Source organism: Budorcas taxicolor, chromosome 4, assembly GCF_023091745.1.
Source record: "Budorcas taxicolor isolate Tak-1 chromosome 4, Takin1.1, whole genome shotgun sequence".
In the NCBI taxonomy this organism is placed as follows: domain Eukaryota; kingdom Metazoa; phylum Chordata; class Mammalia; order Artiodactyla; family Bovidae; genus Budorcas; species Budorcas taxicolor.
In genome coordinates, this window is record NC_068913.1 from 118,100,153 (window position 1) to 118,121,969 (window position 21,817).

The window sequence follows — 21,817 nt, forward strand, 5'->3', positions numbered from 1 at the left end:
CACGACTGAGCGACTTCACTTTCACTTTTCACTTTCATGCATTGGAGAAGGAGATGGCAACCCACTCCAGTTTTCTTGCCTGGAGAATCCCAGGGATGGGGGAACCTGGTGGGCTGCCGTCCATGGGGTCGCACAGAGTTGGACACGACTAAAGCGACTTAGCAGCAGCAGCAGGCGTTTTTCAAAGCTGCAGGATTTTATACATCATTTTCTACCTATTGCCAGTCATTTCTCTCCATACGTTTTATTCAGCATGTGACAGCGGCAAAGTAGAATAAGCTGATGTATCGTTTCTGAGGGAGAAGCAAAGAAATGGGAAGTAGTTATGTAAAAATAGATATACTGTCAAACTACCATCAAAAAATAAGGGATGAATTTAAGGCCCTAGTGAAAGGCATGTTGACGTGACAGCCTGGCTCCAAGCAGCACCCCAGTCAAAGGTCATGCAGACCCCCAGAACAGAGAGCTCCAGGGGGTGCAGCAGTGAATGTTTAGACCTAAAATTTTTCCTGAAGTGTGGACTTTTAAAAAAGTGAGAAGTATAAAGAGTATAAAAACTTTTCCAGATGAATATTCCCTAATAAATATAGAAAGCATTATGAATTTAGAAAATTATGATTTTGTCATTCCCAATGCCATAGTTGATGCAGGCAAAAATTGACAATGAATGCTAAAATCATTCAGTGACAGTCTGGGGACTAAGATAGCCATGAAGTCTTAAAGTGTCGTTCCATAGATTCTTATTAATGAAAAATGGAAAAATGAAACCACCTTTCTAATTAACATCACTTAACCAAATGATCAAACTCAGTAATGAAAACGTTGGAACAAAATACGTGCTTCTTGGGACGGTGCAGTCAGCAGCCCACAGCATTCCTTACGTAATATTATTGCCAAGAATGTTCAAGTGAATCTAATCATGAGAAAATAATCAGATGAGTCCAGACTGTGGGACTTTCTAGAAGACAACGAGCCTGGATCCATGAAAACAAAACTAAAGTAAACCAAAAACAATGTCATCATGGAAAACAAAACAAAGTAAAACCTGGCGAGGCAGAGGGGTGGATGCATTAAATTCAGAGATAAACTAGAAAAAACAAGTGCAAAACAGTACGCCATGATTCGTCACTTGATGAAAAGAAACAGATACAAAAGGCATTTTAGAAACACTAGGGAATCTGAATAAGGCCCAGGATTATTGTTAGATATTTTAGGTGTTATAACTCAGAGATGTTTGTGTTGGTTGTGATGCTGTAGGAGAATGCCCTTATCAGGAAATTCATGCTGAAGTACTTGGTGGGTGTTGTTTGTAAGTGGCTTTCAGGTGGTTTAGCAGGGAAAGTCTGTGTGTATGCATATACCCAGACGTGTATGCATATAGGTAGACGTATGTGTATACAGAGAGGGCAGGAGAGGGGCAACGCAGTAGTGTGGTAACAGCTGTGATGTCTCCGTGAAGCCTGTGCAGATGTCCACTGCACTGGTTTTCACGGGTTTCCCTAGCTTCCTGACTCTTCAAAGGGAGGCGGGTTGGGGCAGGTGGGAGGGGGCGATGTCTCCGCCCAGCAGGGGTGGCCAGCTGTGGGGAAAATGTCAGGCTGGGCCCTGGGAAGATCGCCTTCTCCTCTAGAGCATCCTCATCTTGGGTGAGGGCTGTGTTTTGTTGCTTTTGGTGGTTCTCAGGGAGCATCAGTTTGGGATTATTCCTTTTTCTGGGCTGTAAATCCACAGAGGAGGGCTTTGGCAGGGGTGGTGGGCTGTTTCTGTAGCATCTTCTCAAGTTGCGTCCTGCGTGGGGGCACAGGCCCGGGGCCATCACCCTGGGTCAGTCCCTGGCTGGTGCCAGCATCTCTAACTTCGGGGCACACCTGGCCACGTGTTTCTAGGAGAGTGTTTTATCTTAGCTTTCTCCCCAGGTGAGAGGGTGGGGAAGGTACTGTGGTCAGCACCTTCAGAGGCAGAGATGGTCAGAGAGGGCAAAGGGGACCAGACAACGCACGCCATTCAGGGTCTTCGGCAGTGTGGTCTCCACCCGCTCATCATGGCGTCCAGCCTCTTCCACACCTGTCTGCCCAAGGGGGTCCTGGGAGAGGAGCAGTAATGCTGTGGGTGTGTCACAGGTGGTGTGTGCAAGGTGCGCCTGGGCACAGATATGTGGACGTTTCTTGCCGGGTTTGCGTCTGACTTTCACCACACTCTGGCTCAGACACCACCCAGAGGCATCGGCATCCTGTCCCCTCCTGTCTCTCCTCCCGCCTCCTCTCTCTTTGCAGGAATAGGTGTTTTAAAGGAGGAGGGAGCTGACAGTTGGTGTTGTCGGTATCTCAAAAATTTTGACAGTAAACCCAGACAACAAATATGTTTCTGTATAATAACCATGCACGTATATGGGTTTGTATGTGTATGTGTGTGTATATACATACATGTATATATACACATATTTATCAGCATGCCAGAGGACCTGTAGACGTGAATGCATAGGTTTATGTGTATGCATCTTAAAATATATGATACAAAAGTTTTATCAAACAAACCTTACACTTATTCTTAGATGTTTATTAATATTTAATATGCTCCCTTCTTTAAAGAGATATTGCTGGTTGGTGCCTCCTATATTGATTTCACAACTTACAGATTAAAAAATGGATTAAGCAATGTGAATGACATAAAAGAATGTAGTAAACAGTGGATCGGGGGTCTGAAACCAATTCTGTCTGCGTACCGCGTGTTTCCTTAGATGCGTGCGTGTGTGTCTGTGTGTGGGTCTACTCGCGTGTGTGTGCCAGCCTGTGTGTACATCTGCATGTGTTTGCAGTGAATGTGCGGTAGCCACTGGCCTGCCATCCTTGGTACTCCTTTCTCTCCTCCTTCGGGGTGAGGCCCTGTCGGAGCCGTGGGTGTGTTGACCTTGGGGCCTGAGCTTTGGCTTTCTCTTTCCCTAAAGTCTTGTGATTACAGCCCAGGACGGGTGGCTGTGCGGTGAGCCAGGAAGGGAGCCTGGAGGACGGTCCGCATCCCAGTGAAGCCACAAGCAGACCCGGTTGTTACGTCCTGTGAAGGGCTCTGCTTTGGAACTGGTCACGCTCTGCAGTCCCGTGGACAGAGGAGCCAGGCAGGCTGCAGTCCACGGGGCCGTGAAGAGTCGGCCACGACTGAGGGCCTGAGCACACACTAATCTTGCCTAGTGAGAAGCAGTGTGTGCAGGTGGCACGTGTGCGGGGCCACAGACGTGCTCACTGGTGGCTCTCCCCCAAGCCTGGGCTGCGGCCAGGGATGCTCTGGGTCTGGGTCTGGGTTTGTGCAGCAGGGTGTCCGTGGGCAAAGGACGGCCAGCCCGTGTTTCAAGTTTCATACTTTCGAATTGAGGATCATCGTCTGGTGATGTTATGGTCAAGATGCCATCAGAACTTTAATTACTGTTGAGGCATCCTAGCAGATGTGCCTGCTTTGTAGAACTTTTCATTCTCCCAAGTTCAAGGGTTTGTCCTGTTTAATTTTTCAATCGGTAGAATAGCAGTAGGAGTAATAATAATAAAAGCAGCAATAATAACAACAATTAACAGACTCTTACTAGAAGCTCGTGTGTGTGTGTGTGTGTGTGTGTGTGTGTGTGTGTGTGTACTAAGTTGCTTCAGACCTGTCTTGACTGTTTTTGACCCTTCTGGATTGAAGCCTGCCGGGCTCCATTGTCCATGGGACTCTTCAGGAAAGAATACTGCAGTGCGCGGCCATGCCCTCCTCTAGGGGATCTTCCTGACCCAGGGATCGAACCCAGGTCTCTTACGGCTCCTGCCTTGGCAGGCTGGCTCTTTCTTTACCGCTAGCACCGTCTGGGAAGCCCTACTGTGAGCTTAACTCCGTGTTAAGTGCTTTTGTGTATTTTTTCCTTTATTCACTGCATGCGTGCGTGCTCAGTAGCTTCAGTCGTGTCCGACTCTTTGCAGCCCCATGGACTACGGCCCTCCAGGCTCCTCTGTCCATGGGATTCTCCAGGCAAGAACACTGGAGTGGGCTGCCATGCCCTCCTCCAGGGCATCTTCCCAACCCAGGGATTGAACCTGCTTCTCGTATGTTTCCTGCGTTGGCAGGTGGATTCTTTGCCACTGTTACCATCTGGGAAGCCCTTATAGGCTCATAAAATACCCAAATTCCCATCCCTCCCTTTGTAGCCCTGCACTCCCTTGTTCTTTTAGATCCTCCCATTAATAGAAACATTCACATCTTTGTGTCTATTTTTCAACATTATTTGGTACTAAAATGTTTCCTGTGGATTGCTTTCTAGGGTATGCTGATTATTCCTACGTGCAAAACATTTTAATATATGGAAGTTACATGCACTGTTGATAACTATATGAAAAATATAGTGGAGCGTTTTGTCTCTAGCTGATTCATGACTCAACAGTTTAAAAAATGTTAGTGAATTATTTAAAATAATACTGATCTCTTAGAGTCATCAAAGGATTCTTAAACCTCCTTGGTAAGGGCCTAGGATCACCCAACATCCCCGAGTAATTAGCTTAGTCATTCTCAACCCATGAGTGCTGAGCAGCTGTTTTACAAAGATGTTCATCTGGGGTCTTTGCACATGGATCCTCCCGTGTGTCGTGTAATTGTCTTCATTTGAAAGTTGAGGCCAGAGAGCTGAACACGGACATCGGTATGTGTTACTAGGACTCCAGTGCAGGGCTTTGTAAAGGCAGAGACCATGCCGTCTGAGGATGGCGGTCATAGCATCCCCTGGTGTTTGGGAAGGTTGTAACTGTCAGAAAACGAGGCCTGAAGGCGTCAACAGCAGAGGACGACTTAAGGCTCCCTAACTGAAATAGCACCCATGGCAGACATGTGCCTCTGCAGGGAGGAGGTCCCAGGGTTCCAGAAGCATTCGGGAAAGACTTGCAGAGGAGCCTCAGCATGGGCAGACCCTGAATGCTGGAGGGGATTTGGGAGAAGGGGCCGGGACTGTATATGGACACGTGGGCAAGTGGGGGACAGAACCTGGAGGAGACAGGAAGACCAGTTTTCAGGGCCAATGAGAACTGGGCGAAATGCCTTCTCGCAGTACGGGTGACCGCCTGAACAGCACGGCTTTGAACTCTGTGGGCCCATTCACACACGGATGCTTTTCAGTAGCAAGCATTATGCACAGTCCACGAATGGTTAACCTCAAGGGTTCCGGGGAAGCACAGATGCCAGGGTTTGACTCTAAATTCTACGATTAACCCCTTCAAGTTGTTCAAGGGTCAACTGTACATCACATCAACCCACTTTCTGGCTCCAAATTATCATCCATTTTTAGGGAAAACCAGAGAGAATCAGATGAAATTATTGAGTTTTATTTCCAAGAAATGAAGTTGTTACTTTTTAGATGAGGCACTTTTCACCAATCATGTAGCGCCATGCCTTCTACCGTGACCACCCCAGTCCACACAGAGTAAATACATGGTCTGCATCACTCTGCTTCCCCTCCACCCCATCCGTCAGTCCATGTTTACCAGCTTCCACGGGAGAGGGAGGCAAGGCTGATGAGAGTGGGACTCAGGCCCCAGGTCAGTTCTGCCCCCAGTTGCTGAGAAAGCCATCTAATTTCTATGGGACAGAATTCCCTCCTCTGTCGGCGGAGATGCTAAGCATTATGTCATGGGTTGCTGTGAAGCTGCGGTGAGACCCTTGCTGCACAGGCTGTGACATGCCCAGAATTATGACTGTGCTCAACTGCAATTCATCAGTAGAGGTTCATTCCCTATCCATGGCACCCTGTGTACAGATGGATTCTTCAGATCAGTAAGAGAATCTTACATAGAAACTGGCGTCGGGGATCATTCATGGAGAAAACTAAATGGATGGTGTTTAATTACCCAATAAATGAGGCTCAGCGTGGGGGGAGTGGGGGTACTAGGCAGGCAGAAGGGTGGTCTCTCCCAACCTGTGAACGCCAGCAGCTTTGATGAGCTCGCCGGATACTTCCGGGCAGAAAGCAGGAAGTAACCCAGAATCACATTTCTTGTTTCGCTATGATCGTGGGCTGGTCTTCATGACAGTCATTCTTCCAGAAAGCCAGTCCCTTCTTGCAGAATTACTGGGTATATTTGTGAAAAGTGTTACTACTGTCTTTTCCAGTCTCTGTGTCCTTCTGAGATATTTTTAAAGAGATGGACTGGATCGACTCACAAACCTTGATTGATCTTGTTGGTGTCTCTGCCATGTCTTCCCTGATGTGGCAGGAAGGGTCGCTTATCACCTTCTAATCTCTAGAGTCTGTGTTTATATATATAAGATTTCTTTCATTGCAACCATCCACGATCCCCTGGTGCTTCTGAAGCCCCACGTTGCCCAGAAGCATTTCTGTCACAGGTTAAGTTTGCGGTCCACTGTGCTTCCCCATCACAGTCATCTGTCTTCTCCCAGAAACACTTGCCCATTGGTGCCACCAGATCCAGACCTCACTGGACGTTATGGCAGTAATGGCATTATTTCAGGCTTCGGACTTTGCATAGATGCATGCGGGAGTTACGTGAACCTCCCAAGACAGCCAAGGTCAAGTAGGAGGGAACTTTTCTAAAACAAAGAGGACTCCAGATTTTCACGCGGTTGCTTTGTTTAATGTATAAGCAGCAGCTTAATTTAGGAGAAGAGATGCAAAAAAAAGCCTCACCTAATTAGAGAAAGCAGGGGAGAGTCAAAGTTGAAATATGTGCTGTTCATTGGAGCATTCCTGGAGCTGGGGCAGGACTGAAACCACCCCCGAGAGGAAAGAAGCAGCTCCTTTCCTGTGAGCCAGCCGTGGAAATTACAGGGCAGAGGATGGGGCAGATGACCAAATAGAGGAAACAAGAATGGAGGTTTGAGGATTTCCCTGGCAGTCCAGGGGTTAAGACTCTGCACTGCCAATGCAGGGGTTCGATCGCTGGTCAGGGAACTAAGATCCCAAATGTCATGTGGCACAGCCAGAAAATTTTTTTTTTAATTTTTCATTTAAAAAAAAATAATGGAGGTTTGGGCAGAGTGAGCAAGTATTCAGAATGCAGAAACCAGAGTGGTGAGAAATGGCCGTGTTAGACTGACAGGACAGGAGGACAGGATGTGGATGTGGGAGAGGAAAGGACAGAGGATGAAAGTGTGAGAAGAGAAAATCAACCTAGAAAAACTTCAACGCAGCATCTAGCTCTAGAAGCAGGACGTTACTGGTCTTTGAACCCTGGGCAACTTCTGAACGTGGCCGAATCATTCATCAAGAGGCAGGAGAAGGCATCCTTCATTTCAGCAAACATCTGTGGGTGACTTGGCGTGCGCTAGTGTTACAGGCAGGCCAGGTGCATGGTAAGGCCGAATAACCCTCAAACATCAGTTTGGAACAGAGAAAGGTTGCAGGGCCGTGCAGCGAGGCCAGTGGCTCGTGCCCAGATAACCGTGAACTCCCCAAAGCTTTCAGCAAAGCCCTTTCCTAGTAAAGGTGAGGGAGGGGCATGGTCAGTTGCTGCAGACTTCCTGGTGTTAGAGCCTTTGTCCTTGAGGTCAGGTCATGGTCAGGTAGCAAAGGTTCCTGTAAGTCTCCACTAAAACAAATATTCTCTGTTCTGACAAGTAAGGGCAAGGTCTGCAAGCTCAGCTTTCACCCTCCAAGGTCCAGGTCCTGGCTAAGAGGAGGGGTTCCCACCGGGTCGGTTATCCAGCCCTGGAGCGCTCATCTAGCGTCCAGTCTGGATCCTCCCCTGGTGCTGATCAAGTGGCAGACCTCAGCAGGCAGAGTCCTCAGCATCAGGCACCCGGACCCGCCCAGCCATCATCACTGAGGGAGCCTGGCGCCCAGGACCCAGCCGACCCTCAGGCTCCCTTGTGACCCACGGAGGCGGAGGTGGGGGAAGAGGTTCACCCCTGCCTCAAGGCTGGGGTCTGGCGCAGGCCATGGCGAGGACTCTGGAGCCTGCAGGACAAGCCTGGCCCGGGGCTCCCAGCTCACCCGCCGGCCCAAGTTAGGGTCCCGGGGAGAGGCCCTATCCTGCTCTCATCGCCCTCCGGGCCTCAAGAGAACCGCCAGGCTGGCCGCGGCTGAGACGACCTCTGCCACCCCCACTTCCGGTCTCGTGCCGGCGTCTCGCGAGAACGGCCGTGCGCTGACTAACGGCCGTGCGCTGACTAACGGCCGTGCGCTGACTAACGGCCGTGCGCTGACTAACGGCCGTGCGCTGACTGACTAACGGCCGTGCGCTGACTGACTAACGGCCGTGCGCTGACTGACTAACGGCCGTGCGCTGACTGACTAACGGCCGTGCGCTGACTAACGGCCGTGCGCTGACCGTGGGTTCCCGGCCGCCCTCAGGGGCGCCGCTCGGCCCTCGGGGAGCCGCGAGCCTCGGAGCGAAGGGAGTCGAGATGCCCCGATTCTGAGTCCTCCCAGCGGCCCCCCGGTGAGGACATTGCCGGAAACATCCAGGGATGCTTTCTAACAGCCCCGAGAGAAGGTGCGGCGGCTTCCTAGAGCCTGGACGTCTAGCCCCGGGGGGATCCGCAAGTCGGCTGAGGGGGCCGGCCCGTGGCGACCTTCTCTGACCCGCTGCAAGGGCCGTGGAAACAGCGTCTTGGGCAGACGTGGGGTCAGCCCAGCACTCAGGGCTGACACGTGTTGGGAGCACAGACGTGTCCCCGCTTCCTCCCCTCCGCTCGGTCACAAGCGCTGGGCAGCTCGTTCGCGGCCCCACGTCGTCATGGCAGCAGCGCGAGGTGTATCCCTCAGGCCCACCCCACTGCCCACCAGCACCCACACCGCAGTGCTGCGAGACGGCCCTCTGCGTTGGGACCTTCCAGTCAGGAGCCTGGGACTAACGGCCTGTCCTCTAGTCCGGGACACCATTCCTGTCTTTCTTTGTCACTGTTTTGTTCATTACCCTCTTCACCGTCTGACACCAGCCAGTTGGCTCCATCAGAGCAGGAACCGTTTATATCAACTGTTCTGTACTCAGCACCTTAGAAGAGGGCAGGGCAGGCAGCAGGCACTCAAAAATATCCACTGAATAATTGGAATAAAGTAATGAATTGGAATAAGGGCTTCCCGGATGGCTAAGTGGTAAAGAATCTGCCTGCAATGGAGGCGATGCAGGAGACACGGGTTCGATTCTGAGTCTGGAAGATCCCCTGCAGGAGCAAATGGAAACCCACCCCAGAATTATTGCCTAGGAAGAATTCCACGGCCAGAGGAGCCTGGCAGGCTACAGTCCATGGAATCGCAAAAGAGTCAGACGCAACTAAGCGACTGAGCATGTAATTGTAATAATGGTTCAATCACCCCCTAAAGCTTGTCTTACCGTATTTATGTTCTCAGGATAGTTCTGAGCCTTTGAAGACAGTGGCATCTTCAGATTCACTAGTTTCATCGAATAGTTTCGTTCAGATGATCGTTCAGATTTCTTGGAGCCCTTAAACATGTCTCGGTCTCCCCCAGGAGAGTTATTTCTCCTGGAGGTGGGACCCAGGCTGTTTTGGTTTTTGATTCCGATGGTGGTCCAGGCTTGGAAACTACAGAGTCCATCGTCCCCTTTGCACAAGAGAAACAGTAGACTCAAAGACACAAAACACCTTCCCTCACAGCAGCCAGTTCCCTTCTCTGCAGTCTGGTCTGCATCTAACACGAGCCTGGAGAGAATCTCCCTGCCAAGAGGTGACTGAGGGTGGAGTTTAAGCAGGCTTTTGAGGGACAGTAGATTTATGACTAATAGTAACATTGGGAAGTTGATTCCAAGTGAAGAAAATGCATCCAGTGCCGTTTAAGCAGAATTAAGATCGTAGCTCCTCACTAACTCGTCCCTGGTGTCTTAGCAGTAAAGAATCTGCCTGCAGTGGAGGAGATCCCAGTTCAGTCCCTGGGTTGGAAAGATCCCCTGGAGAAGGGCATGGCAACCCACTCCAGTACCCTTGCCTGGAGAATCCCATGGACAGAGGAGCCTGGTGTGCTACAGTCCATGGGGTCGCAGGAGTCGGACGTCATTTAGCAACTAAATCACCACCAAGATCATTAAGACCTGGATGTGTGTGTGTGATAGTCGCTCAGTCGTGTCTGACTCTTTGCAGTGCCATGGACTCTAACCCGCCAGGCTCCTCTGTGGACTTCTCCAGGCAGGAATACTGGAGTGGGTTGCCGTTCCCGTCTCCAGGGGATCTTCCTGACTGAGGGAGTGGACTTGGGTCTCCTGCATTGCAGGCAGATTCTTTACCATCTGAGCTACCAGGGAAGCCCAAGACCAGGATAATTTAATACAGGTTTCTATTGGTTAAAGGCTTTCCTCTTATTTCTTGGTGATGGGTTTCCTGCTCAAATGCACAAGTGACATCCCAGGAGCCCAGGTCAGTCCTCAGCACTGACTTCTAAACTGTCTTCACGTTGATGGATCGTTGTCCCCGTAGTGAGTACTCAGCCTCACGGAGTTCATGATACCCTCACCTGAAGCATATAATTTATGTAGAAATGTCAATAGATTATTTAGGAGGGCACTTTTGCTGATTTTGGCAATTCCAGAGAAGGCAATGGCACCCCACTCCAGTATTCTTGCCTGGAAAATCCCATGGACGGAGGAGCCTGGTGGGCTATAGTCCATGAGGTCGCTAAGAGTTGGACACGACTGAGCAACTTCCCTTTCAGTTTTCACTTTCATGCATTGGAGAAGGAAATAGCAACCCACTCCAGTGTTCTTGCCTGGAGAATCCCAGGGACAGGGGAGCCTGGTAGGAGGCTGTCTATGGGGTCGCACAGAGTTGGACACGACTGAAGTGACTCAGCAGCAGCAGAGCAACTAGGGAAAGGCAGAGGGAGGGTTGTGAAAGTCCAAGGTGATGATGGCTGCTCACTCAGGGATGAGACGAGGAGGCTGAATGGGATTCAGATGTTTCACTTCAGGGTGAAAGCAGGTGGTTAGAAGTTAATAAAAACGGAGGTGATTTCATCTACCCGGGATAGGCTTATGATTTCTAGAATGTTTTACTTAAATTCTGTTTCACTGCAGAGATCAGTGTTCTAGTAATTTCATAATGTACCCTTTGATTATTTCATTGTCTCTTTGCAGTGGGCAATTAGCCTTCTGTGTCCTGGAATTAGTGTCAGACAATAATATGTTTTACAGAATTTGTGTGATGACTTATTTCAGTGCCTATGTATTTAGAAAACTAAGAGAATTGGAGGGGGGTTATTTTCAGAATTTTGACCTGGATAATATCTTGAAGATATTTGACATAATATATTGCTTTTTGTTGCATTCTGGCATTCCCCAAAATATAATTCGCAAGTTCATTTTTAGACACAATCCATTTAATTAAAATTCTCATGATAACTTTCATATGCAGCAAGTGAATTTTCTCTGAAAGGATTAAACATCTCAGCTTTGAAGCTGGATGAGTGATTATTATAAAAGCTAAATTAATACAATTTGACCTAATTTCAAGACAGTGACAGTAACATAAGTAGCCTTATAAGAGTGGCTTTTATTGCAAATATGTAAGTTTACAATTGGAAAAGACCCTGATGCTGGGAGGGATTGGGGGCAGGAGGAGAAGGGAACAACAGAGGATGAGATGGCTGGATGGCATCACTGACTCGATGGACGTGAGTTTGAGTGAACTCCGGGAGTTAGTGATGGACAGGAAGGCCTGGTGTGCTGCGATTCATGGGGTCACAAAGAGTTGGACACGACTGAGTGACTTTCACTCTAGTTGTTTAGATCCATGCTGGGAAGATAATAAGTGAGTGAATGTCAAGTAGAGATATAAAGAAAACTAAGGTATGAGGTTAAAGGGTGACATCCATAGCAGATCGGGGCAGGAGAGGGTCTGTCGCGTGAATGGGGCCAGAGACCACTCGGGGTCCAGAGCATGCTCACCGGTGCAGGGCTTTGGGTTTTATTTTGAGTGAAGCTGGGAAGTGTTGGATCAGAGAAGCAAAAAGGTCTGCCTATGCTCTCAATACCTGCCTCACTAAATTACAGACCTCCAGGCCGCATAAGAAGCAATTGTGTCCAGGTCAGGATGGCGCCTCAAAAGTCACGAGAGCAGATACCCAGCGGGCGTGGGACCAAGAGAAGCAGGAACCAGGACTGGCTTCCTCTGTCCTTGGCCCTCATCCTCTCCAGGCCAGCCCACCACCCTCTTTGCTTCTCCCCTAAAGCCTCCTATTCCTGACCTGCTCACGCTTCCATACCCACCGTAAATGTGGCCCTGCCCTGACGCCTTCTGCCCTGCCCGCCAGCCTCTCAGCTCATCACCTGCAAGACCCAGAGACAAACACACAATCTGTCATCAATTTTCACGCAACCAGAGATCAGTTCTCCACGTTCTAAATACATGGCTTTCCACAGGTTGCCTTGTGCGTCAGACTTCGGTGTCCTCACCAGTAAAAGCCCACCCACCTCCAGGGGCAAATTCAGCAAGAAGATGTTATGAGACTTGGCGCACACTGACTGTGTGAGGCACCCTGTGAACACTGCTGCCGCCATCGCGCTCCTGCGTTTGCACCCTATTTCATACGTGTGCTCTTGTTTTGCATATGATATCACGTGTATTGGTTCTGTTCTACCGTAAAATCTTAAAGAGTAGGAGCCGGGGCTTAGAATCCCTTGTCTTCCACACACAGCGTCGGGTGGGTGGTGGTGGCCCTCAGGTCTCTACCGGCTGGGCAGCTGCTTGTGCACCAGCCGTCTCCCCTGCCACCCCGCTTTCCCCACAATGAGCCCTCCAGCCTGCACGGCCTCAGAGTCACGCCTGCGGGATGATGGCCCTGTTCCAGACTCTTCCACACCCCTACTGAGTATTTCTCATTATCGGCAGACACTTCCCTGGATGTGTGTCTTCCCAGACTCAAATTTAGTACATCTCAAACCTGCCTCCTCTAAATGGCCATTTCTCCCGAATTCATCATTCTGGGAGCACAGCCTCCATTAATCTCTGTCAGTCAGTCATGAGGGCTTTGTAAATTCTTCCCTTTCCCTCAGACTTTCCTGGTGTCCCACCTGGACAGACTCATCAGCCCCTGATCCAGCCTAGAGGTACTCACTGTCCACCTGCCTTGCACACCTCAGCCAGGGAATATTTACGATGAAGATGGTAGTTCTTCACAATGGTGAGGGTGAAGGGTGGGTGCTGCGGAGGGCAGGTCAGTGACTTGCTTCAGGGTTCTCTGAGTGAAGCACACCTCACAGTCACCTTGGTGTGACCAGAGTCTCAGTGACCAGAGGAGCCAGCAGTGTGCCCCCAACTCCCCCATGACAGTGTTCCTCCTTAATTGTTAGCGAATGCAAGTTCCTGTGCCCAGCACACAGTGGGGCTAAACAGACTGATGTTTGGAGCCAAGAAAGTTTATTGCAGAGCCATACAAGAAGATTTGTGGAAAAAAAAAAAAAGATTTGTGGCTTGTGCCCCCACAAACTCCGGAGCTCCCCAGAGGATTTCAGCACAACTTTTAAAGGCATAGTGAGGGAAGGGGCGTGGTTGGTTGGTGTAAACTTCTTGATGTCAGAATCCTTTGTTCTTATAACTACACACCTAGGTCAGCTCACCATGTTCCTGTAAACCTCCAATAAGACAAGTGTTATTCTCTGTTCTGCAACTTTTTATCTCTATATGAATGAACTCTTACCTGTGAGTGTCCTGAGAATGGACTGTCCTGTGTATTTCAGGCTGTGCTGTGCTTAGTTGCTCAGTCATGTCCAACTCTTTGCAACCCTGTGGACTGCAGCCCACCAGGCTCCTCTGTCCATGGGGATTCTCCAGGCAAGAATACTGGAGTGGGTTGCCATGCCCTCCTCCAGGGGATCTTCCTAACCCAGGGATTGAACCCAGGTCTCCCACGTTGCAGGCAGATTTTTCACCATCTGAGCCACCAGGGAAGCCCGTTTCAGGTTGTAGGCAACACGCTTTTACAAAAAGTGCTAGCTGGCATGACTCAGCACAGGCACTATAACAGATCCAGCATGGGGTCAGATCTGTTCTCTCCTGTTACAGTATCCACTGGAGGAATCCTGGTTGTTAAAGACCCCCGAGGTGCCATATCAATAAAGGTACTTTTTCGGTAGATATTCATCTAAGAAGTAATATCTGTAAGTAATTTAGCTGAGCAAAGGCCTCCATTGATTAACTTTTCTTTCCTTTATTAACTCCGCTTCTAAGAAGAAGCATGTGACAAGCTCCTGTGAGCTATTTTGTGCGGATGGAGAGTGGATTCACGCCCTTCCTCACTTCTCTCTGGCTAGACTCCGTTTCTGTGAGGGCTCCAGGAAGGCGGAGGGGTCTTCTTTCATCCAGGATGGGTTTTGCATGTTTGACTTCACTAAGGTAAAGACTGGACGAGTATATCTAGGGAACTTTCAATGGAGAGTTGAGATTAGTGTTTCCTGTTAGTCCTCAGTTAATTAGAAAATTAAATTAATCACAACCCTCATTCCCAGAGCTTTCTGGTTAATTGATGTGTTACTGTATTTGGGTTAGAGAAGATCCCAGGAGGCACAGAGATATAATTGTGTAAAATTAGAGGATGGAAGGAAGAAGGAACTGCAGACAGTTTGCAAAGTTGCAAGGCAGCAGTCCCGTGGCCAAGACATTGCTTTGGGAGACCTGGGGCCAGAGTCTGAATCCTCGGGACACACCCACCGTGAGTCCAGAGCTATTTAAAGGAGGTGAAGGTGTTGCCTTGCACTCTTCATCTGATGAAGAAAAGAAATCTGAAGTGCTAACCCTAAGTTAGAATCATTTTAATACTTTCAATTTGCATTTAAAATGCAAATGTTTTTCTTGTCTCAAATATGGGTCATCTTGAATAGTCTCCTAGTATGTAGACTGGATTTGTTTAGAAATACACAAAGTGGAGAACAGTCTAGACTCCTGAGGAGCCAAAAGACTACACAGCTGAGGGATTTAGATGGGACATTCTCAATATAAAGTTTTAAATGTCCCAATGAGAGAACCTTTACCAGGAAACAAATTGCAATCTGAATGATCCATGTTGTTGTTAAGTCACTAAGTTGTATCTGACTCTTTGTGACTCCAGGGACTGCAGCACACAAGACTCCCTGTCCTTCACTATCTCCCAGAGTTTGCTCAAACTCATGTCCATTGAGTCGATCTCATCCTCTGTTGCCCCCTTCTCCTCTTGCCCTGAATCTTTCCCAGCATCAGGGTCTTTTCCAATGAGTTGGCTTTTCACATCAGGGGGCCAAAGTATTGGAGCTTCAGCTTCAGCATCAGTCCTTCCAATGAATGTTCAGGGATGATTTCCTTTAAGGTTGACTGGTTTGATCTCCTTGTAGTCCAAGGGGCTGTAAAGAGTCTTGTCCAACACCATAATTGAAAAGTATCAGTTCTTCAGCACTCAGCCTTCTTTCTGGTCCCACTCTCCCATCAGTACGTGACTACTGGAAAAACCATAGCTTTAACTAAACAGACCTTTGTTGGAAAAGGGATGTCTCTGCTTTTTGATACACTGTCTAGGTTTGTCATAGCTTTCCTTCCAAGGATCAAGCATCTTTTAATTTCATGGCTGGAGTCACTGTCTGCAGTGATTTTGGAACCCAAAGAAAGAAAATTTGTCTCTGTTTCCACTTTTTCCCCGATATTTGCCATGAAGTGATGGGACCGAATGCCATGATCTTCATTTTCTGAATGTTGAGTTTTAAGCCAGCTTTTTCACTCCCCTCTTCCACCCCCATCAAGAGGCACTTTAGTTCTTCTTTGCTTTCTGCCATTAGAGTGGTAACATCTGCATATCTGAAGTTGATATTTCTCCCAGCAATCTTGATTCCAACTTCTGATTTATCCAGCATAGCATTTTGCATGATGTACTCTGCATAGAACTTAAATAAACAGGGTGACAATATACAGCCTTGGCATATCATTTTGCATGGTGTACTCTGCATAGGACTCAAACAAGCAGGGTGATAGTATACAGCCTTGGCGTACTCCTTTCCTGATTTTGAACCAGTCTGTTCTGCGTTTGTTTGAACTGTTTCTTCTTGACCTGCATACAGGTTTCTCAGGAGGCAGGTCAAGTGATCTGGTATTCCCATCACTTTAAGAATTTTCCACTGTTTGTTGTGATCCACACAGTCAAAGGCTTTAGCGTAGTCAGTAAATGATCCATGCTGGGGCTTAAAGCCTATGGTGGAAGCAGAGTTTGCATAATGACCCTTGCCTTGGACGACTCTAATGAAAACTGAGGTTGGTATGTGGACTAAGTACTGTTTATGACTCAATAAAATCTCTTATAGGTTAGTCAGGGGGAATGTTTATTCAATAAAGAGTTGCTTGTAATTGTCATCCAGCCTTTTATAATTTTTGTCCTTGGGGGGGGTGAGAAGCTGGCTGTGGGCGAGCCATGGAATTGGCCCACACACATTTTTGTTTCTCCTTTTGGACCCAGTAACATTAGGTTGTACACTGATTGCTTATTTAAAAGTCTCATAATCTTTAGATGAGAGTACACTGCCCTGCATTTTTAGAAAATTGACTTGATTTGACTCTCCAGCCACTGAAATAACAGCACAAATAAAGTACAGTGGTTTACTGTATGCACGGCGCCCCGCTAAACCATCCACATGCATTATAGTCCTAATGCGCAGAACACCTTCCGTGTGGGAGTTACTAGTACCCCCACCTCTACAAGCGAGGAACTGAGAGAGGCTCAGTAATGTGCTCAAGGCAGCAAGCCAGCAAGGGCAGGGTTGGGATCCAGACTCTGCCATCTAACCCCCAGCTTGCTGTGGTGACCGCTGTGCTAGGGTCGTGGAAGAGAGCCTTGTCCCAGACGCTCCAGGGAGGCTCTGCAAGGGAGAAAGAGACAGAGAGAAAAGGAATGAGAATGTTCCTGTTTTCCCTTAACTTCAGGAAGAAAAGTTGACCAGCTTGCACCTTCCTGGGCACAAAGGGAGGCTGTCTGATGCTTATATTGGAGCAGAGATAAAAATGCATAAAAAAAGCAGGATAAAAAAGTCCTTGACAGACTGTAGTGACGAATAACTGACATCTAACAAAGAGCCTGGAGCACACATAACCTTGATTTCCCATCATGACACAATCTCCACTTGTTAGTAGAGGCAGGATGTTATAATAAATGATGAAATGTACAGGAGATAGGGACCTACTTTCAGAATCTAGTTATTTTAGAACAAAATGAAGCTACTTCTTTTTTTTCCATCTCTGTCTAGCAGTGGGCATCAACTGAACAGTGGTACAATGGTCCCCAAAAGGATGAGAAACGTGCATGCTGGCAAGCATAGCCTTTATCTTATGGACATGGTGATGGGGAGGGCAGTCTGCTGAGAAAGGAATGAAAGAACCACATTTCAGTTTTAATTCCTCATTCATAAACTTCATTTAAAAAGGAGAGAGAATTCTAGAATCCTCAAACTGGTGGAAAATAATGGGTTTTTTCTCCCTAAAAAGGAACGTCTTTGTCATGAAGCTGCACCTGCATTCTTGGATAAAATATTACCACTGTTGTGTGCAATGTGATTTCCATAGGAGAAATTATCAGCTGATGACCTGCAATGAATCAAATGCCACGGCTGCAGGCTGCTAATACCAAGATTCGTTCTCTTCTGATGGGGAGGCTGCTCACATTCGGATGGGAATGTTGATGGCGCTGGGTTTGGGATGAGTTCTAATGTATTTGTTTACTTTCCAGCACTCCTGAGATGCAGATGAAAAAGCTAGGTGGCAGGTGTACAATATGTTCATCCGCTTTGTGCTGTGTGTGGGGGGAGGAAGGCGGTGAAGGCGTCTTTTCTAATAAACAGCCCTCTTTCTCTTGCCAGGTCCCCAGACATTTCCAGGTCTTGGTGCCTTTGGGCTTTAGGGCCAGGTTTTCAATATAGAACATTTGGAGGGGATGATCACTATTCATTTCAACTTACTCTTTCCCTGAATGTACATTTCTGGATTTATATCCAACAGTTGCGATGCTATGAAACAGATGGTAATTCTGGGCACGGCAGCATTGTTAGTAACAACTGGTGCATCTCCGTGGATGTGTGTAAGGTGTAAGAATGATAAGGACCGTGTATCGAGACTCTGATCTGGAAAAAGCCCTGAAAAGACCTTGATGCTGGGAAAGATTAAGGGCAGAAGGAGGAGATGACAGAGGATAAGGTGGTTGGATAGCATCACCGACTCAGTGGACGTGAGTTTGAGCAAGGTTCCAGAGATAGTGGAGGACATGGAACCCTGGTAGCTGCAGTCCATGGGGTCACAAAGAGTCAGACACGACTGAGCGACTGAACAACAGCAACATCAAGACCCGTGTTGTGTGCTTGTGACCGGCCAGGCAAGGCACCAGTCACATTATGTGTGCAACTTACTAATCTTGCCAGTTCCTCCATAAAGTAATCATTATTATCTCAGTTTGAAAACTGAGGTGCATGTCATTTAAACGGCTTGCCTAAGATCTTTCAGCTAATTAGCAGCAGAGCCCAGCTTCAGCCCCAGAAGGCTCTGACTCTGGAACGGGCATGCTAGCCCACCGCACTGCCAGCCCGCTCCTAGAGATGCATCTGTGTGTTGATGGCAGGGTGGCACCTCTGGTGTTTGATTTGCACTTCAAGTGCCTTCATGACCCGTCAAGTCACCCTCGTATGCAGGAACCAAAATGATCCCACAGAGAAAGTATCTCTGTCCATCATATTTCTTTTTCCACTTAATGATCACAATTTTTTCTCCATCTCAAGTGAATGGGCAGCTTGCTTTTCTCATCCTCTCCCGATTTTGGTTATGCTGCTTCTGCTTTGCAGATTGAAGCAGCCACAGCAGGCAGAAAATCAGCTGCCTCAGTGCATCCATGTGTCACGTGTCTACTGGGGCATCAAATTCGGGTGTCACAGAGGCTTACCTTCTTCTTTTGAGGGGGAGCTGCGTCTTAAAGACCTTGTTCATTCATCACTTCTGTCTCCTAAATTTCCCTTCCTGAAAACAGTAAGACTTGGGGACTCTGAAGGTCATTTTTACACGGCACACTTGATTGCTTAGGGAAAGAAACTTAAAAACACTCTCTTTCGAAGGGAAGGTATAGTTTCCCCAGAGTAAACGTTTTCAGCCAGATCCTGGAGAAGTCTTGTCTCCCAACAACCCTGAACTGAGGGCTTTGTTAAGTGAACAATAGCCGGTGAACAAAATATTTAAACTGCAGCCAGTGGCCTTGCGCTCAGACGTGTGGTTGGTGGGTGAGAACCAGACTTCAGTGACAATGAATCTTTGGATTCTGGAAATTCAAGAGCAGCCATGCAATCTCTATGGAGTCACCACCTTTCTTTTTATAGGAATAGGAAGAGGAATCCTCTCTCCTAAGGAAAGTTAGCTCCTCAGGCACCAAAGCCCATTGTACTTTCCTTGTGTCGTTGATTCAGTTTAAACACAGTGTTCTTATTCAGATGCATCTGTGTGCTAGGACAGAACCGGAAAGAGACGCCTCATTCATTTTCCTGTGTGAGTGCTTAGTTGCTCAGTCCTAACTGCCCTCAGCCCCGTGGACTGTGGCCCCCATTCTCCTCTGTCCATGGGGTTTCCTGGGCAAGAATACTGGAACGACTTGTCATTTCGTACTCCAGGGGATCTTCCCAACCCAGGGATCGAACCCATGCCTCTTGCATCTCCTGCATTAGCAGACAAATTCTTTACCGCTGTGTCACCTGGGATGCCCAGTTAATTTCTCTATCCCTCTCCTTATTTTGTTACAGTTCTACTGATTGTCAAGTAGTTTTTCAAGGCTCCACTATCATTTCTGTAAAATGGGAATAATCAGACCTTCTGTATTAACTTCCCAGAGTTGTCAGAAAAATGAAATGAAACTGTTCAGGTATCAGAACTCAGAACGGCTCAAACTCATTGCCAGGTGTCGGTTTGTTGATAACTTCGGTGGCAGTGGAAAAACTGCAGTGATTGTTCCAAGTGTCTCCGTGGGGGGCTCACTCTGGGCAGGCAACTGTGTTCATCCTGTCATAGAAAATGAGGAAGCGAGTCTGTCTTTGCACACACACAACCCAGTGGCATGTGGCAGGTGCTGAGGGCCAGGCTGATGCTCTTGGAGGCCCAGGGGATGGAGGGTGGGCATCACTGGGTGCTGCCTGCCTTCTGTTCTGCCAGACTTCGGGGTGAGCGCTGTCCATGCTGTAAAGAAGGATGTAGCTTCTCTCCAGGTGGAGGGTGGGGGTCTTCATGGAGGAGATTGAAGTTTAATGCACCCTTGGATGTTAGATATAATTTAGTAAGTTATTGCGTATATGTATGTCATAATATCAGGGCTTCCGCAGTGGCTCAGTGAGACGCAGGTTTGAATTCTGGGTCAGGAAGATCCCCTGGAGGAGGGGATGGCAGCCCACTCCAGCATTCTTGCCTGGAGAATCCCGTGGCCTGAGGAGCCTGGCGGGCTACAGTCTGTACAGTCACATAGAGTCGGACAGGCGTAAAGTCACTGAGCACATGTGTGTGCACACACATTGTAATATTAGAAAAATACAGAAGAAAGATTCTTCAGGAAAGAAAGAATGCCAAGACCGAACACACAGAGAAGCATGGACACGTTTGGATACGGACCCAGGGTCCAGCTGGGGAGAGTGTAGGGTGTGTATACAGCAGCAGTGTAGGGTCTTGCCAGAAAAGACATCAGGGATGGGGGGCTTGCAGGGGGTTGAGAGTGGTGCTGAAATCCATCTGGAAGTCATGGGGCAGAGAGGAGACCAGCGAGTGGCATGGCTGTGCAGGGAGCACTTCTGAGCCTGCTGTTCTTGCCCTGGAAGATCCAAGCCCGCTGCCCTCGCTGGGGAAGATGCCATCTGGGTCTCCCTGGGTCTCCCCAGCTGAGGCAAAGTGAGGGCGGTTGATGAAGAGAAGTATCGAGGCACAGCTCTGATGGCTGGCTGTCTTGCTGGGGGTGGAGGGAAGGAGTCTTGAAAGAGGGCAAGGCTCCAGGCAGTGCGTTAATAAGCACAAGCGAGGCAGCCACTTGGAATAGATGCTGAAGAGCAGATTCAAGCTTTTTGGGAGTGTGTTTGGAATGAATTTGGAGCGTGCTGGGCCAACGACTCTTGCAGTTGCCGGAGTCATGGGCCTGAATGAGATCCCGTAGGGAAAGAACTTTGAAAGAGAAGAGGGCTGAAAACCAACGGTCAGAGCCAGCCAAGGACAGGGAAACGGTCCAGCCAAACCCGCTTCCAGGGCAGGTGAGCGTTTCAGTCCCGAGGTGCAGGGACAGTCATAACAGTAAAGCTCCTCAGATTTCACAGGTAGGAGCTCGGGGCTTCGGTTTAATCAAGATGCACTTGCAGTGAGGTGTGATGCTCCAGCGGTGAGGTTCGATTTTGATTCCTCCCATTTCTTCCAGCTTCATTTATTTCCTTCTGTACCCTCGTGAGCATCTCTTCATGGCAAAGCGCTCCCTGAACTCTTGGCTCCTACATATTGACAGAACTCTGCTGGAAGGAGACGCCCTCCTGAGCTGATTAGCAGCCTGTGCCTGGGGCTGCATGTTTGAGGATGTGGGGAGCAGAGGTGGAGAGCTGGGGGTCGGCACGTCTCGGGGAATGGGTTTGCTGTGGGCCCCAATAGGCCCGGTGCATGGAAATTGAGATCAGTGCTGGGTAAGTGGTAGGAGAAAGCAGGGCTTTACTTTGTGTTTATTGATTTATCCATGTGGCCCCATAAATATTCACTTTACATCCTGTGGACTCTGTTTTACAAAATCAAAGTAGGAAAGAGGCTCCTCTGAAGGCCTTCACTCTTTGCGGGCTTATCTGTGAGTCCTCCAAGAATGCATCACTAGGAGAATTCCTCCCCTCACCAAACTCCACGAAAGGATGAGGAT

General features: G+C 48.4%; 1 protein-coding gene across 1 annotated transcript in view; it reads left to right on the plus strand.

The window, feature by feature from the left end:
- The window catches only part of DPP6 (dipeptidyl peptidase like 6), a 795,167-nt gene that overhangs the window by 361,863 nt on the left and 411,487 nt on the right, over positions 1-21,817 (plus strand). The window lies entirely within an intron of this gene.